General features: G+C 44.5%; 1 protein-coding gene and 1 long non-coding RNA gene across 2 annotated transcripts in view; one reads left to right on the forward strand and one right to left on the reverse strand.

Moving 5' to 3' along the window:
* Positions 1–15,910, reverse strand: part of ABHD2 (abhydrolase domain containing 2, acylglycerol lipase) — a 110,258-nt gene extending 94,348 nt beyond the window's left edge. Inside the window, exon 1 of the mRNA XM_007990341.3 lies at positions 15,790–15,910. The gene's annotated coding sequence lies outside the window, so the exon portion shown is untranslated. The remainder of the gene's footprint in view (positions 1–15,789) is intronic.
* Positions 15,911–16,182: 272 nt separating this feature from the next.
* On the forward strand, positions 16,183–17,429 carry LOC103231147 (uncharacterized). Its single transcript, XR_496797.3, has 2 exons — positions 16,183–16,283; positions 17,086–17,429. It is a non-coding gene; the product is annotated as an uncharacterized lncRNA (long non-coding RNA).
* The last annotated feature ends 316 nt before the right edge of the window (positions 17,430–17,745 follow it).

Raw genomic sequence — 17,745 nt, forward strand, 5'->3', positions numbered from 1 at the left:
GATCGCCTGCCAGTTTAGAGCAGAAGGCCTGAGGGTCACGTGGATTCCTTTGTGACCAAGTCTTAGGAGACATATGCTACCAGCTAAATCCAGATAAATATGAAGGGCTGATTTATGCCTGACATGAAGAAGGTATACTGTGAGACAGGCGTCTATCTGCTGCTGCACACGCCAGCCTAACGCTGGGCCTCCAGGGAGCCCTGCCCAGCTTCCGCCATCAGTCCTGCTGATTATGAGAGCTAAAGAGCTTTGCCCCCTACTTGTAGGTCACAACCCAAGTGGAAAGACCCAGAGATTCTGGATTCTGGATGTGAGAGGAGGGAGAGGATCTCATTTGTGTCTCTACACTACTTGTCTCTAGTGGCATCTGGAGTTATTCCACCCCCTACCCTCTCTGAACATTCTGTGCTGTACAGCTCTGGGCAGGTCACTTGCACTTTTGGAGGATTTTGAGGCCTAGCTTAAGAGTCCATGTGATATAACTGAATGACACAGGGACGAAAGTTTTAGAACCAGAGGACCTGCATTTGATTCCAGATTCTGCCAAGTGACCTTGGGTGAATGATCTAAACATTACAAAGATTTGCTTTTTCTTCTATAAAATGGGGGAAGGGAGGTTACATTACATGTTACTGAAGGAAAGAAGTTGATGAAATTCTCTAGGCTAAAAAAATGACTTATAATGATAAATTATGCACAGATATCCTCAAGATAAGGTTTGTAAAATGTTTTCAGCTCTTTAGCAGAAAGCTGCTTTATTAAATATTTCAAGATTAGAAAAATGTTAGTTTTAAAGCAACTGCTAAGGAATTATAACACATGAGGAGCATGAGAATTGGTCCCCAAGTAGTCCTGAGCTTGGCTTTATTACATCTTTGCATTGAGGATACTGAATAATCTAAAAACTAACATCTCGAAAGGAAGCCCTCTGGGTTGTTACATTTTAGGGTATTAGCTCAGTGGATTGCTTTTTCAAGTAAAGAGTCAGAAATAAGTTCATGCCCTCACATGTTCCTCTCTCCCATCCGTCCACCACAAACACTCCACACTGTTGTTCCAGGCCTCACTCCTCCTGCCTCCCACTCCGGAAGTGAGTTTTCTCAGCCTTCTTTAAAGCCCAAGGGCAATCCCACCTGCCACCCCCAGCCCACCAGCAGCCTTCTTCCTTTGGTTTTTGTGCAAACGTTGCCTGCATCAGGCAGGCATTTGCTCCAAGTCCACCTCTAGTCCACCTAAAAAATACTCTACACTACAGAGCAGGAGTGCCCCACATGAAGCAGATAGCTACGCCACTCACTCCTCAGGAGCTCTTCCTCCGCTGGGCTTTTCCAATACATTCGTCTTGCTTCCTCATCAGTTTCCTGGGAGGCAAGGAACTGGCCATCAAGGAAGATGGTTTCATAAAAAATGGCAGAAATATTTCTCTGAGATTAGGAAAGAAAATTACCCCACTTACCAAAAATTGATTCACTGGCATAAGTAGGGAGCACCCTCATGGATAAAGCAGTGGCTTGCAAATGAAGAGGACAGAACCTGCTGAAAAGGCATCGATACCACTGGGAGGGATGTTCTGCAAACTACGCCCTCCTGACATTCCACCTCACTCCCCACAGGGACCGAAGACATCACTCTAAACTCTGTGGGGGCTATGAAAGAAGTATAATACACAGCATCCATAAAACAATTGGAAAATAGTACAACAAATCTGTATATAATGAAGTACTAAACTCTGAAGTACCAACTATAAATACTGGAGGAATTCAAATGAAGGAGGCAGAAAGAAGAAGGAGGTGGACTCAAAGCTGGGAACCACTGGAAGAGATGGAACAGAAGAGAAGGTGAGACGGAGGGGTGGATGCAGACGTCAGGCTAGGCTCACAGTTGAGCCAAGGCCCGAGAATGCTGGGCAGTCAGGAAATGGGCAGACGGGACAAGAAGGATGTGTTTCGGAGCAGTGGCAGTGAGTCATTATGGAATGAAGCTTCAGTGCTTTACTTACAAGGGGAATTCCAGACATCAGCCTGGAAAATGCCACACAGGTGCTGCCTCGGCTGTGTGCATAGGGCTGTGCACTGTTGTTCATGTGAGGCCATAGGTGTGAGAAGCATTTACTTGGCTACATGTAACCTGACCCATGGCGATGTTGGACAAGCACTGACGTTCACTATTTGAGTCCCACTGCAAGCCCTTGATGGCATCTAACTAGTTTTATACAACCTGCTGAACCATACAAGGATATTCACTGGGGGCCCATCCCCTCCAGGCCCTAAAAATCATACTATTTCTCAACTTCACACTATGTAACCACCTTTTCATAACTAGAACATTTGCTAGTCTCATCTCTACATAAAAGTGATGATTCATATCTCTTTCTTCTCTGTTGGGAGTTCTGATCTACGCACTTATAATTCAATCCTCATGTTTAAATTCTACACAAATTTAAATTTAGGGTGTTGAGTACATAGTAGACACTGTAAATATTTACTAATTGACTAAGTCTGTGGCATTAGCCTAAAGCATCATCATTGTGGTTCTCTGAACAGAAGTTTCTTACCAGATTATTACATTAGGCGGAGAGGTACAGGCCTTTATGAGTAATCGCCACGCCACTGTACATAAGGAGAGAAAGCTCACTGTGGCCTGGGCTGTCCACAGCTTTTGGATATTTAAAGAACATCTCAAAGTTCAAGCAAATAATTATCCATCCAAAAATGAGAGTTTTCACTTTCCACTGCTCAGAGGAGTTACTGTCCCAGGACATATTTCTTTCACACTTTCCCCTTTTGTCTTAAGAACATCTCACTGGGCTCAAAGATCTACTCCAGAAACTGTTGTCTCACAAATAAAGAAATACATTCAAAGCTAAAACAGGATGTTGGAAGTAGCAGAAGAAAGGAAAGGCCCGCAAACAGAAGGCAGATGGAAATCTACCCATTGATTGTTGACATTCAGTTAAATACTGAAATACCATTAGAAGACTCATGATTTCTGCTATTCTCTCCAAAACATACAATGCAACAAAATTGTCTATGGTATTTTCCAACTGACATGAACTTATTTGGTCCAGAAAATATAAAACAGAATACAATTAACTGTAGTTTAACCTAGATTAAGAGGTTGGTGAAATTATAAAATAAGGTTCATTTTTTTTTTTTGAGATGGAGTCCTGCGCTGTTGCCCGGGCTGGAGTGCAATGGCACATCTTGGCTCACTGCAACATCTGCCTCCTGGGTTCCAGCGATTCTCCTGCCTCAGCCTCCCGAGTAGCTGGGATTACAGGTGCCCACCACCACAACTGGCTAATTTTTTGTATTTTTAGTAGAGACGGGGTTTCACTATGTTGGCCAGGCTGGTCTCGAACTCCTGACCTCGTGATCCACCCAGCTCAGCCTCCCAAAGTGCTGGGATTACAGGCGTGAGCCACTTCGCCTGGCCAATAAGGTTCCTTTTTAACATCTAAGGAAAATGGAAAAATATTTCTACAAAGATTTCTGCTTCATTGAGACGCTTTCTGTAGATGTGCATTGGGGGTGGGGTAGAGAGGCTACTTGCAGGGTTTGGAGACAGACAGATTTGACCCGAACTGCAGTTACACTACTTACTAGTAGTGTGACTTCGGGCAAGTGGGAAGATCACTTGAGCACAGGAGATTGAGGCTACAGTGAGCTATGATCGCACTATTGCACTCCAGCCTAGGCGACAGAGTAAGACCCTGTCTCTTTAAAAAAAAAAAAAAAAATTAACAACACAATGTGAACTTGGGAGTGGTGTGCTCACCAGAGAAGACAAGGAGAGACTTCATTCACCAAGGCTGGAAGATCCCAGTATAGAGCCAGATGTCTGGGTCCTCAAGCCTGGTTAGTCTGGTCTTGACTTGCCTGTGAGCAATCATGACCAATGCTAATTTAAATGACTTCTACAAGTAACATATGGATCACACATATGTTCCTTCTCCCATTCTAGACAATAAGCTCCTCTACTGACTGCCCAGACAAAATATTAAATCTGTGAACCATAAGTTAGGGTAAAGACTCTCATCCTTCTAGTATTGTTCTTTGGCTCTGATACTGTTATCTTTAAATCACTGTATCTTTATTATTTATGTATTTATTCTTTGAGACAGGGTCTTACTCTGCTGCCCAGGCTGGAGTGCAGTGGCACGATCTTGGCTCACTGCAACCTCCACCTCCCAGGTTCAAGCAATTCTGTTCTCATGCCTCAGCCTCCCGAGTAACTGGGACCACAGGTGTGCACTACCATGCCCAGCTTAGTTTTATATTTTTCACCATGTTGGCCAGGATGGTCTTGAACTCCTGGCCTCAAGTGATCCACTTGCCTCAGCCTCCCAAAGTGTTGGGATTACGGGTATGAGCTACTATACCCAGCCTTTTATTTATTTATTTGTTTGTTTGTTTGTTTATTTATTTATTTAATTTACAGAGACAAGGTCTTGCTCTGTTACCCAGGCTGGAGGGCAGTGGTGCAATCATAGCTCAGTGCAAACCTGAACTCCTGGGCTCAAGTGATCTTCCTGCCTCAGCTTCCCGAGCAGCTGGGACTGCAGGTATGTGCCACCACACCTGGCTAATTAAAATTTTTTGTTGTTGTTGCAGAGATGGAGTCTCACTATGTTTTCCAGGCTGGTCTCCAACTATTGGCCTCAAGTGATCGTCCCACCTTAGCCTCCCACTGTGCTGGAATTATACAGGTATGAGCCACTGAGCCTGGACAAATCATAACTTTAAATGAAGGAACAAAGCTAGATGATAAGAAAATGTTCTATTTGTGTAGCTCTATCATTTATAAAGTATTTGTGATTTTAATACATTACCTCATTTACTCCTCAAACATGTCACAGAATGCATTTGTGTTGACAGTAAAGACTAAAATGCCTAATTTACTGACAAAGTGCATCCTCAGACATTACCTCATTTGGTGCTCACAACTGCTGTGAGTTAATATTAGTGCAAGCAAGGAAACTGAGGCCCAGGGGCCCTCCCTGTGCCAGGCCCTGGTAAGGCTCTAGGAATACAGAGAAACAAGGCACCCATCCATCTTATAAGCTGTTTGCAGAGCTGGATGGATTCTAATCACTTCAGCCTTGATACTTCAGCCTTACAGAAGCTCCATAAGGCCTCTCTGCTCAACCACAAGAGACTTAAAGAAATCTGCATTCGGTCGGGTGTGGTGGCTCACGCCTGTAGTCCCAGCACTTTGGGAGGCCGAGGCGGGCGGATCACGAGGTCAGGAGATCGAGACCATCCTGGCGAACACAGTGAAACCCCATCTCTACTGAAAATACAAAAAAATTAGCCAGGTGTGGTGGCGGGCGCCTGTAGTCCCAGCTTCTAGGGAGGCTGAGGCAGGAGAATGGCGTGAACCTGGGAGGTGACGGAGCTTGCAGTGAGCGGAGATCGCGCCACTGCACTCCAGCCTGGGCGACAGAGCGAGACTCTGTCTCAAAAAAAACAAAAACAAAAGAAACCTGCATTCCTCTTATAAGCTCTTTTGTGGCAAAGTGCTGATTTCTCTTGCGATTTCAGTGCAACATCCAGAATTTCTATGTAGAGTCAATAAATAGACTGATGGGTGATATTAATGATAGATGGAGGGAAAGGAACTATGTTTTCTAAATTGGGAAAAATATCCTTGGCTATAATCTACTTGGCATTTTCCATCATCCCACTATTTAGAAGGTACATTTGTCAACATCATTGACAAGAATGAGCAAGCACTTTATTAGCATGATCAGAATAGAGGAGAGAACTGCAGCCAGGATATTTGGAACCTGAGAAGCTAATGTCTACAGTGTGAATACAGGTCAGGCCACACAAGGAGCTGGAAGGGGTTGGAAGCTCAGCTAGCACTGTGGAAAGCCTCCTCTATGGCCCATAGTGGGGCACAGGGTGTTCAGGCCCCAGGGAAACTCCTCAGGGCAGAGTGTCTGGCACAGCATCCAGCAGAGAAAGAGCTCAATAAATGCCTGCTGAATTCTGAGTTTTTCTCATTCTCTGAATGAGAAAAAAGAACATTTCCCAGCTGTGAGGACTCTAGCACAATCACATAATCCTAGGAATATTGTATGTCCCTCAATTTTTAGGAAATAGTAATGACATAATTGGATACATGAGAAAAAGTAATAGGATGCCAAACAATATATGTAGAAATTTACTAAAATTTGACTGGGTGCTGTGGCGCACACCTGTAATCCCAGCACTTTGGGAGGCCAGGTGGGTGGATCACTTGAGTTCAGGAATTTGAGACCAGCCTGGGCAACATGTTGAAACACTATCTCTACAGCAAACACAAAAATTAGCTGGGTGTGATGTAGTCTCAGTTACTGGGAAGACTGAGGTGGGAGGATCACTTGAGTCTAGGAGGTGGAGGCTGCAGTGAGCCCAGATCCTACCACTGCAATCCAGCCTGGGCGACAGAGTAAGACTGTCTCAAAAAACAAAAAAACAAGAAATTTGCTAACATGTATAATTCCATGTTAAGTGATTAAAACAAAGAGCAGAACAATATGTACAATATGCTACCAGTTATATAAAAAAGAAAGAAAAAAACATAGATGCACACACATTTGCTGGGACACACATAAAAGATCTCTGAAAAAATATACAAGATACTAGTAACATTGACTGCTTCTTGGGAGGAAGTTTTCCACTCTTTACCATGTTGTACCTTTTGAATGTTATAACACATGAATGCATTATCTGTCAAAAGTAAATAAATACCTCTACTGGACAGACTACCCAGTTTCTCCAACAAATTACAGGGAAAAGAAGAAAAGAAAAGAAAAGGGGATCTGTAGCTTAAAAGAGACATAAATGGTAGAACAATAAATCAGAATGTCTAATCCTTACTTGAATCCTAATTCAAAGAAATTAAGGTTAAGGAGAAAAACACTTATGCCATTTTTAAACAATTGGAAATTTGAACAATGATGATGTTTGATGATATTAAGGGATTAGTGTTAATTTTTCAAAGAGTAATAATGGGTGTTTAATAAAGGAGTCTTTACGTTTAAGAATTATCACGGAAATATTTACAGATGCAACTATATGTTTGGGATTTATTTCAAAATTAATGTGAGCTGGGAAAAGTAGCTAGAAAGACAGAGTAAATGTGAGTGGTTATGAGTTGATTATTGTTAAAGCTGGTGATGGGTTTTGTGGGGCATGGAGGTTCACTATCTGATTCTCTCTACTTCTGTATATCTTTAAAATTCCCAGAATAAAAAGCTAATAAATGAACGAGTGATTATTTAGTAATATGACAAACAGTCCTGCTAGTCACCAAGGCCTAAGCTCACCCCAACTTTCAGCTGCAATCAAGCCTCTACTGTCCCTGAGCTGATGAGTTGCCTGTGGAAAATAAACGTGAGGTTGCTGCCAGCTACTGCAATTCTGGCAAGAGTTTAGGTCATGCAAATATCAACAAGAAAACTTTATCACTCACTCCAAAAATAAACGAAAAGAAACAGAGAAATTAGTTTTGGAAGGCCTCCTTTCATTAATGTGGAAGGTAAGCGTTGGCTCCACGTACAAACGGGTGTGATGACTTGTACCTGCGGCCCTGTAAAGTGTCTTTCCCAAACCCATAAGCAATTTTTGTCACTCTCCTTGGGAGTGTTTCTCAAGTTCTCCAAATGACTTTATCACTTTCAGGGTCTGAACAGACAGGACCTCAAGGCAGAAAACCAATTAAGTCAACTCTTCAACTCAGTTAATATTTCTAAAATGTTCAACACATGGAAAGGAGCCATATGAATGACACAAACATGACTGGAAACCTCTGTCTGCCTCCCAGAGCTTCGATTCCTGCACTGGGGTCTTTCAAACTCAGGTACCAAATGGCTCCCTCCGAGGGGAAAAACTAGTCCTGCCAGATGCCCCTAGCTACATTACTTTGTGTTCGACTCTTAAATTTAAGTTAAACTACTTTTATCCAACTATTATTTATTATACTATTTCTTAAAATGCACAAACAGTACAAATAGTACTCAGTATGGTGCATAAACTTCCTTTGGCACTTTTACAATTTTACAAGAGATCCAAGCACATTTATAAAAACAAAATTACTCAAATAGTAAAATTCAGATGAGCTACATTAATGTAATGAGACTAATGCCATTTTTCAGACCTGAAATACCTGCAGACGATGTCAGTGTGGTCCTGCCTACTCCTGGGCAGGTTCTATGGATCCTGAGAGCCTACACTTCCAGCTACAGTGTGACATGTCCATTCTCACACTCCTTTTCTCACTGGGACCACTACTACAGCCTTCATTTACACAGTGCTGTGTGGTATCGTTTGACTTCACTTGATGCTCTCACATCTTTTCTGCACTAAGTCCATCTATATATTTTTCTCTATAGCGGGGTTTACCTGGCTTCGATTCATCAGAAATTCACATACAAATGGGGGAGGCACTGAGACTGTGTGGGTGGACCTTGATATTATAAATAGGTATCCCAACATTCCAGGACAGGCTTATAAAACATTTCCAATTATCATTAACACGAAACCAAAAAGTCTGAGTTTGTAATCTAATGAGAACCCAAGGAACCTCAAGGACATATCCTTAGCCCTGGATTAGGAAATCCATAGCACAAAATGAATGTGGTGGTGGTACAGGAAGAAAGCAAAAAGTGTGGTGGGGACTCGGATGAGAGGTCACGCTGTATCTCAGAAGCCATCTGGGCCATTACCGGGCATGCTAAATCATGGATTTAGTAAGTTTAAATGCATGCTTCCAAAGAACTTATGTGTAAATACCACTGAAGAGCCTTACTTAATTCCAGCAGGTTGCTGAGGTCTTACCTCAGACCCCTCCCACTCCTCAGTCCTTAAGAACTAAAACATGGCACTTCAGACATGACAAATCCAGACTTCAGGAGTCAAAGAACAATTTCCAATATCAGTTCACCTCACTATAAGGTGCTACAACTGCCTATCAACATTGTAGTCTATACCACCTAAAAAACTGGGTGCAAAGCCCCACCAAATGCTGCTGCGGTTAGGTTAACTTAACTAAATCAATGGCCTGGTTTTGTAGCAAAAGAGTAACCAGGATTGTTTAAGGAAACTGCAAAAGAGGAACCTCTCCTTGAGTAGAATCCTCTACTTTAGGCCCTCCCAAACAGCATAATTCAATGGCCATTAACTCAACCCTTTTAGTAAGCTAAATATGTCCTGGTTAGAACGTGCTCTTTAACCTGAGATACTGATCTTCCAACATTTTTGGTGCTAAAATACCTCCTTTTTCTTTTCTTTTCTTTTTTTTTTTTTTGAGAGAGTTTTGCTCTGTCACCCAGGCTGGAGTACAGTGGGTCAATCTTGGCTCACTGCAACCTCTGCCTCCCGGGTTCAAGCAATTCTCCTGCTTCAGCTTCCCGAGTAGCTGGGATTGTGAGTGTGCACCACCATGCCCAGCTAATATTTTGTATTTTTAATGGAGATGGGGTTTCATCATGCTGGCCAGGCTGGTCTCGAACTCCTGGACTCAAGTGATCTGCCTGCCTCAACCTCCCAAAGTACTGGGATTACAGGTGTGAGCCACCACGCCCAGGCTAAAGTATCTTTTTAGACGACAGGCATTTTGTATTTCCTTTTGTTGTTGTTGTTGTTGTTGTTTTGAGACAGAGTCTCGCTCTGTCGCCCAGGCTGGAGTGCAGTGGTGCGATCTTGGCTCACGGCAACCTCTGCCTCCTGGGTTCAAGTGATTCTCCTGCCTCAGCCTCCCAAGCAGCTGGGATTACAGGCACATAACACCATTCCCAGCTAATTTTTGTATTTTTAGTAGAGACGGTGTTTCACCATGTTGGTCAGGCAGGTCTGGAACTCCTGACCTCAGGTGATCCGCCCTCCTCGGCCTCCCAAAGTGCCGGGACTACAGGCGTGAGCCACCAACCCCTGGTGTATTTCCTTATTTGAAAGAATCAGAATGTAGCAATCCATGTTGGGCTTCCTGATTTTTGTTTTTTATGGTCCTCATTGACATGACTAAGTAAACAGTACACAAATACATGCCTACAGTGACTGTGCACACAGGGAGGCAATCTTTCAGAGCTTCTCTTTTATCCAAGATAAAATGAGAGGATGAGGCAGGAAAATCGCTTGAACCCGGGAAGCAGAGGGTGCAGTGAGCCGAGATTGCACCACTGCACTCTAGCCTGGAAAAAGTAGAACTGATACCACCACCTCCTCCTCCTCACCTTATGTAACAGAGTATCTATGGTACAATTGACTAATAATGTGGGTACTCAGCAATGAGCAAAGGCCAGAAGGTAAGAACTCTAGATTAGACTAACAGACTAAAGATTCCATTCAATTTCCAGGTGGCTCTAAACCAGACTCAGAGGTAAATAAAAGCAAGATGAAGGTTAAGACACATTCAAAGGAAAGACGGAAAAAAAAAAAAAAAAACAAGAGGCAAGATCTGGGAGCCACTGAAGACTACAAGACCATGTTTAAATCAGTGTGGTTATTTAAAACACAAGCCTAGCCATAGAAAGTTCAAATACAAAGAACCTTGAAAACTTTCCTCTTAGAGTCAGCATCAGTGGAAACCTTTGTTAGTGAGGCCAGCTCAGGCTCAGATCTTGGAAATTTAAAATGGTTTGGAGATCTTGGGAAATACTTCCAAGCACAGCAAAAAATTATGTGCTGGCTTGGGGAAGACGCTTTACAGATGAGCAGGTGTGAGAGCTGGTTTTTCCTGGGGTGAGAGAAAAGAAGGGGTGAGACCACTTCAAGCTACCCAAACAGAAAGTGTTGTGACAAAGGGCAGGCTTCCTCTTGGATGCCCAAAGGCAGGACAAGTGGAGTGATGCTGTAGTACAGCAGACGGGATGAGATGCAACAGAGATGCCGGAAATGAGGCCAGGCACAGTGGCTCACGCCTATAATCCCAGCACTTTGGGAGGCTGAGGCAAGAGGGTCATCTGACATCAGGAGTTTGAGACCAGCATAGTGAAACCCTGTCTCTACCAAAAATACAAAATTAGCTGGGTGTGTCGGTGTGCGCCTGTAATTCCAGCTACTTGAGAGGCTGAGGCAGGAAAATCGCTTGAACCCAGGAAGCAGAGGTTGCAGTGAGCCGAGATCTCACCACTGCCCTCTAGCCTGGGCAACAAGAGCGAGACTCTGTCTCCAAAAAAAAAAAAAAAAAAAGGAAAAGAATGAAAAAAGATCCTGGAAATGTGACTTGGGGAGGCCAGGAAGCTTCTCTGGAGAATAGAGAGCAAACAGCAAACTTTCCCTGGAAATGCTAGCACATTCTGCACAGATGGCAAGGTGAAGGGCCCAAGGACCAATGCGTTCCTCACTCGCCAGTGCCCCAGCTCTCCCTTCACAGCTGACCTTTAGAAGCTCCCCTGCACCTCCCCTAGCCTCTCACAGAAAAGAAAAATATTTGCCTCCAAATATCCACAAGATCTTTAAGATCTCCAGCAAAGCTGCTGCCTAACTAAGATTGTTTTTTAGCATCCTTAGAAACATTAAACAGATATCTAAAATAGAAGGCCTTTATAAAAAATGACGTGGAAGCTCTTTTCACACTGCCAAGAAATATTAAGTGAAAAAGGCAAGGTTCCAAATAGCATGTATACAGTGCGCTACCATTTCTGCAAAAAGGGGCGGTGTACAGAATATGTTAACGAATTTGCTTATAGATGTATAAAATCCCTTGAAAGGGATTTTCAGAGACCACTTCTGGAGGATGAAGAAATCACTAATGCTGGTTGCCTCTGAGGTTCAGGGGTCAGGGGTACACAGAGATGTATTTACTAGTTAACCTTTTGTGCTTTTCAAATATTTTCTTTCATCATGTGAATGTATTGCCTATTTTTAAAAACTAAAATTTGAATTAAAAAATTTTTAAATTTCTAATAAAAACAATTTTAAAACAAAAAGTTTTTAAGCAACAAACCAAACTAATTTGTTAATCTTGTCAACTGTGTTCCTGGCACACACCAGATGCTGAATTTGTTGAACTTAATGAACCTCCACTTAAAGACAACAAAAGAAAATCAGAAACCAGGCAAATCCAAGGGTACCAATGTTCCACTTCGCTAAAAAGCTCTTCACCTGTCTACTATTTATTGTGAAAGATCAGACAATGGGTCGGTGTGTAACAAGCCCCTCACCCAACTGGCCCCAGTCCACAAGCTTCAGGGGTAATGGTGGAGCTTATCATCTGTCCACACCAACCATTTTACAAACAGAAAACATTCAATCCAAAACCACGATGCCCTGAACAAGACAACAAAAAATACATCTGCAGATATGAAAATAATCCTGAAAGCAGATAATGTAGCACCTGTATGGTATCAACACAGAAACAGCAGCACAGGGCTTAAAAATGTCCTAATCATGCACTGGCCAAAAAGGCTGAACCATGAAAAGCTGCTATAAAATCCTGACACCAGACAAATTTAAGAGGCACCCTGAACTTCTCATTGCTCTGTTCCCGGGGATAACTTAGCCCAAGATGAAACAGAAAGGCTTAAGTACCTCATGCCCCACATCATCTATACTCTGAAACTGGTCATGGAGTATTCAAAACTCACAATGCAATAAAAATAGGAATACTGTAAGTTGTAGGTCATGGTAGAAATTCTGCCACACAAAATTCAATTATATTGGAAATGTCTCTCTGCTGGGGCTTTTAAAAGAGCCAGATTTTAGGCAAAAAATAAGACAGACTCTACCCCTGTCTCCCATAAGATCAAAGAAAGTATTTCCTGCTTGGGGCAGGAGCTCTGAACAAGGGCAGTGAGAACCACTACAGAGGTTATGGGTCCTGACAGAGATGACTAGGAGAAGGTGTAAATGCTCAAAGCAACGAGTAACAGCGAATGAGAAGCCTTTCCACCAAAATGTTGAGAAAAGAGAGTGAGAAAGAGAGAAAGGGGCCCTTATTAATACACAAGCAGAGAAATGAAAACTATTATTCTAAAATGGCTGATCTCTAGAACAGCTTCAACAAAAACCAAAATTCAGAATCAACTCAAGAAAAACAAAGCATAAGAAGGTGCGATTTAATGAAGTGATAGTCTTTGGTTCAATCTAGAAAACAAGTAAAAACAGAAGAGAAAATCAAAGGTGACTGGATTCCTGCTAAAAATGAAAGTGGCAGGCATCTTTTCATCAAAAGGGAATTGGCTGGCACAGTGAGAGTGACTATTTGTCAGACCTGTGAAGGTGATAAAGGAAATGAAGGTGAGAGTAAAAAGGAAAGAAAGTGAATGACCCTGACTAAAATGAGAGGAAAAAGACCATTCCATTGTACTTGCCATCTGGTTTATTTCAAGCTTTGGAAAAGAACAAGAAAAACGCAGATACACCAGTGAACCAGCTAGATTGCCAGCACGGATCAGTCACACACTTCTGCTTCTGCCAGGCCAGGCAGGCTCTGCGGGTGCTCCCCCTACTCGAATGACTAAGTAACTTGCTTAAATGCAGTTGACACACGATCCCTGAACTTCCGAAAAGCACTTAATACAGTGGCTCATAAAATCTTAATCTAAAAATGTTCATCCATTTAGAATCAAGCGGCATCACACGCATCGCTGGGGAGGAGGGCTGCAGAGAGGGAATACATATTTGGAAGAACACCATGGACATGGTATCATCCAGGACTTTACCATTTCGAGGGATTCCCACCCCTTGCTGTCTGCTTTTAAAGATAATTTTAAAAGGTTCAGAGCCTAAGAAGAATGTAACTGCAAGTGGGGAACTAACATAGAAACTGAGTTACCTGAATCAGAAAAATAAGTAAGATATATGCAACGTGACTTGGAATCCCCTTGAAGCTGTCTGTGTTAAAATGAAATCTGGAATATGTTTAATGAATTGGGGGGTGGGGGGAAGAGGAATGGGGAAAAATTCACTCTTGATAGAGTATTGGGTGGTGGATATGAAGAAAAATGTATAAAAAGGCAACAGAATATCATATCTGGCAAATCTATTGTGCTTACCCTGCGCCAGGTACTGTTCTAAATGCTTCAGATGTAGTAACTCCATGCCCTTCTCAAAGCAACCTTCTAACATAAGTATCATTATTATTTCTGTTTTAGAGGTAACAGAGGCACAGAGAGGTTAAGTAGCTTGCCCAAGGTTGCACAGCTAGTAAGAGGCAGGGCTAGGATTCAAATCCAGGCACTCAGGCACCAAAATCTGTCCCCCTAACCCCTCTGGGCTCCCCTAGAACTTAAAACACTGAGAATAGGCAAACTAAGCTTAGAGTGAAGTCAGTCATGCACTGGCTAGATCTAAAGTCAAGAGATCAACCCTTAGTCATGGGCCTGTGATGACCAGCCAGCCCTGTGACCACCCCAGGCCTCAGTTTCCTCACCTGTGCATTGAGGAGACTGAATTAGAGTCTATCTAATTAGATTTAGATAGAGATGAGCTCTATCCAAGGTGCCTTCAGCTCTAAAATGTCACAAGTCCGTGCTGACTACCAGCTGTATATGGATTGGTCTGCTTTCTGACTAGATAGTCAAAGATTAATTCATCCTAAAACACACAGCAAGTTGTGTTAAGATTCCTTCTCTGCCTCCTGACCTTTAGAAGATTATTATGTTCTCTCTATTCAGGCAAATGACAGAGGGTAGTGAAGGATTTCTCTTCTGGACTCTGCTTAATGTGGCTGTAAGGAAACGGCCTTCGAAAATCTCTGGGCACAGGTCTTGATGACTCTGCCAAACCTGCAGTCTCTCCAGGTCCCTCTATGGAGCCTGTTCTTGGAACCTGCCTTTGGATTTGGTTGCTGGAATGCAGGTGAAACTGACAAACTGGAGGTCGAGCAACCAAACTAGAGGGATTGGGAAGATTAAGACAGTGGTCCATGGTAGTTCAAATTAAGGAGTTTCATGGCGGCTAAACAAATCTCTATCTTTTTGTATAATCCAGTCTCTTTGCTAACACCCACTCTTGAGAGCTGAAACCTCAAAATTCATTATGGGTGAATTTAACAGCCACTTGGAACCTAATCGACCCCCAGAAGTGCTATCCTCAAGCTAGGCATTAAAGGCCACTGAGAGTGCATCTGTGGGTAGAGAAGGCCCTTACAGATGGGTCATGCAGTCCTCCCTTGGGAGTCCTTAGCACCCCGCACAGGTGGCTGTCATCCGGCCACTGCTTGGACATTGCCAAGGTCGAGGCGCTAGCTGCCCGGCCTGGCAGGCAGCCTCCTGCGCTGCTGGACAGCTCTAGATGTGGGAAAAGCTCACGAAGCGCCTAGAACAGTGCCGGTCGCCAGGCTGAACTCGGTAAATGTGCTTCCAAGCGGGCAAAAGCTGCCTCCCTAGAACTTAAACCCACTGGTCCTGGGTGCGCCCCTGAAGACCCGAAACACAGAGGTCTCTCGGTTATCTCGAGTTGTAATCAGGACCCTCGGCCCTCTCATCCCGGACCTTCTTCCCCAAGCCTGAACCGGCAGACCCCTCCCCAGACCCCAGAAGCCCCAGGAGTGAGCACCAATGGGGGAATGGCAGCCAGAGAGGCCGCGGTCGGGATTATCCCCAACCTCGGTTTCCCGGGCACCAGGGGACAAAGGGCCTCAGGAAGGCGTATCCCCCGCCGCGATCTGGGCTGTCCCCGCCACTGGGCAAGCCAGCCCTCTAGACCCCCACGGCGCCATATGACAGCCCCCCGAGGATCCCCTCAGGCTGCGGCGTGATGGGCCGAGCCACGCCGGGGAACTCGGGGCTCGGAGATTCGGTTCGACGGGTCCGGAGTGCGATCCCTGCTCCGCCAGCTCGCTCGGCCGTGGCTTTACCTGCGTGTGATTGACTACAGGTGCTCAGCTCGCCCCCAGTCTGGTTCCTGCAGCTTCCCGGCTACCGGCGGCGCTCATGGATATACAGCCGGAACCCCTGGCCAGTGCAGCTCCCGCCGCTACCGGCCCCGCCCAAGTAACTGCCGCCACGCCCCTGACGACCGCTTCTGCCACGCCCCCAACCGCGGAAACCGCTTGTTCATTGGGCAGTTTAGCCGCTTCTCCACTTGCCCCGCGCGCTCATGGCATTACGAGGGAATCCACTGGTCAACGAAGCTGCTCCTCAGAGTGGAGGCGGGATTCTTAGGGGAGAGCTCCTCAACAATTGGCTACATTTGACGGCTTTAGTCCAGGGACCCAGACGCTATTGGATAAGGCCAGCCCGGAGTGGGCGGGGAAAGGAGAGGAGGGCTAGAAATGGGTAGTGTTTGCTGTCGATGGGGGCGGGGTGAAGAGAGGCGTAATTGTGACCGCAAGCTGCTTTAGAGGCCTGGGTAAGGTCAGGTGTCGACTGGGGCTCAGAGGAATGAGGTCGGCCGGTAGCTCAGCTGCGGGGCTCTGATGGGTCCAGGCCGACTGACTGACTCACGTATACTCAAATTTCGCAGGGGGTGAAATTTGAGGTCATATCCCGGGAGAGAGGAAGAAGGGTCGTGAGTCACCGAACCCCAAGGAGAGGAAAAGATGTGGAGGCAGCGACCTATGGCCTCTTCCAGCTCCGGACGGGGGATGGGGACGCTCTGGGCAATATGGGCCTCAGTTATTGTCCCACTGTCCTTTCAACCCTTAAGCAACCCAGTTGGAGGCTGCCTGGAAGAATGTAGCCTTTGAACTAGGGCCTGAAATTGGGGCTCCTACCGGTTGTGTGGGCTTGGGAAAGTCACTTAACCTTCCTGCATGCTCCCTGATTTCTTCACTTGGCAACTGAGGGTAGCAATAGTAGTTGATGAGAAGATTAAATAAACTCTGATAAACGCCAACAGTGGCTAGCACTCAACAAGCATTCAATGAAGGGTGATTCTTCACCCATCACCCACTCACCTCATCCGGCTGGAAAACTAAGCCCATTTCTAAAATTCTATGAGCCTGAAACTGCTTTTGCAATGGCATGTCGTGTACCAAGAATAGAACACTTGAGCGACTTGAAATGCAACCCCTGTAGGGCAGAGAAGGCCACCCTACCAAGGTCCCATAGGGCTGGGAGACAGGGAGCACGGGATGAAGTGAGAGGAGCGATTTAGTCAGAGAAGGGAAGTGGTGTTTGTTGCCATGTAAATTTTTCCCAACATATTTCAGGTTGTGACAAGGAACAATGGGCTGGCTCAAGTTTTATGAAGCGTGACCAAACAACATCCTCTGAAGGCTGATCAGCACCGGACTGGAAATCACTGCATGAGCTATATCCGTCAGAGACCCCTGAAACCCATTCCCCATTCTGAAGGTGTAGACATCACAGACTGTGGACGGAAATAGCTTCTCAGACTTGAATGTAGCCCCAGACCCTTTGTGTCTGCCTTTGAAAGAACTCACAGCCATGGTACATCAGAGTGAAGGAGAAGAAAGAATCCTTTGCCATTGCTCTATTTTTCATTCAGTTGTCATGTTACCTTGAAAATAAAGGTTTCATCTCAGTGTTTATATATTCCTCTGTATTCTCTTTCATCTTGGGGAAAAAAAAAAACAAAACCCGGCTTCAGTAGCAAAGTCTCTTAGTGATGAACCCCATCATCCTGACTCTGAGTTAAAACAGTTTGGACTTCCAAAAAACAGCTTTAAATTTATCACTAGATAAGTATATAAGGTAATGCATATGTTAACCAGCTTGGTTTAGCTATCCCACAATGTATACATGTATCAAAACATGGACCGCTGCAGTGGCTCACGCCTGTAATCCAACACTTTGGGAGGCTGAGGCGGAGCCCAGGAGTCTGAGACCAACCTGGGCAACATAGTGAG

Source organism: Chlorocebus sabaeus, chromosome 29 (assembly GCF_047675955.1).
Source record: "Chlorocebus sabaeus isolate Y175 chromosome 29, mChlSab1.0.hap1, whole genome shotgun sequence".
In the NCBI taxonomy this organism is placed as follows: domain Eukaryota; kingdom Metazoa; phylum Chordata; class Mammalia; order Primates; family Cercopithecidae; genus Chlorocebus; species Chlorocebus sabaeus.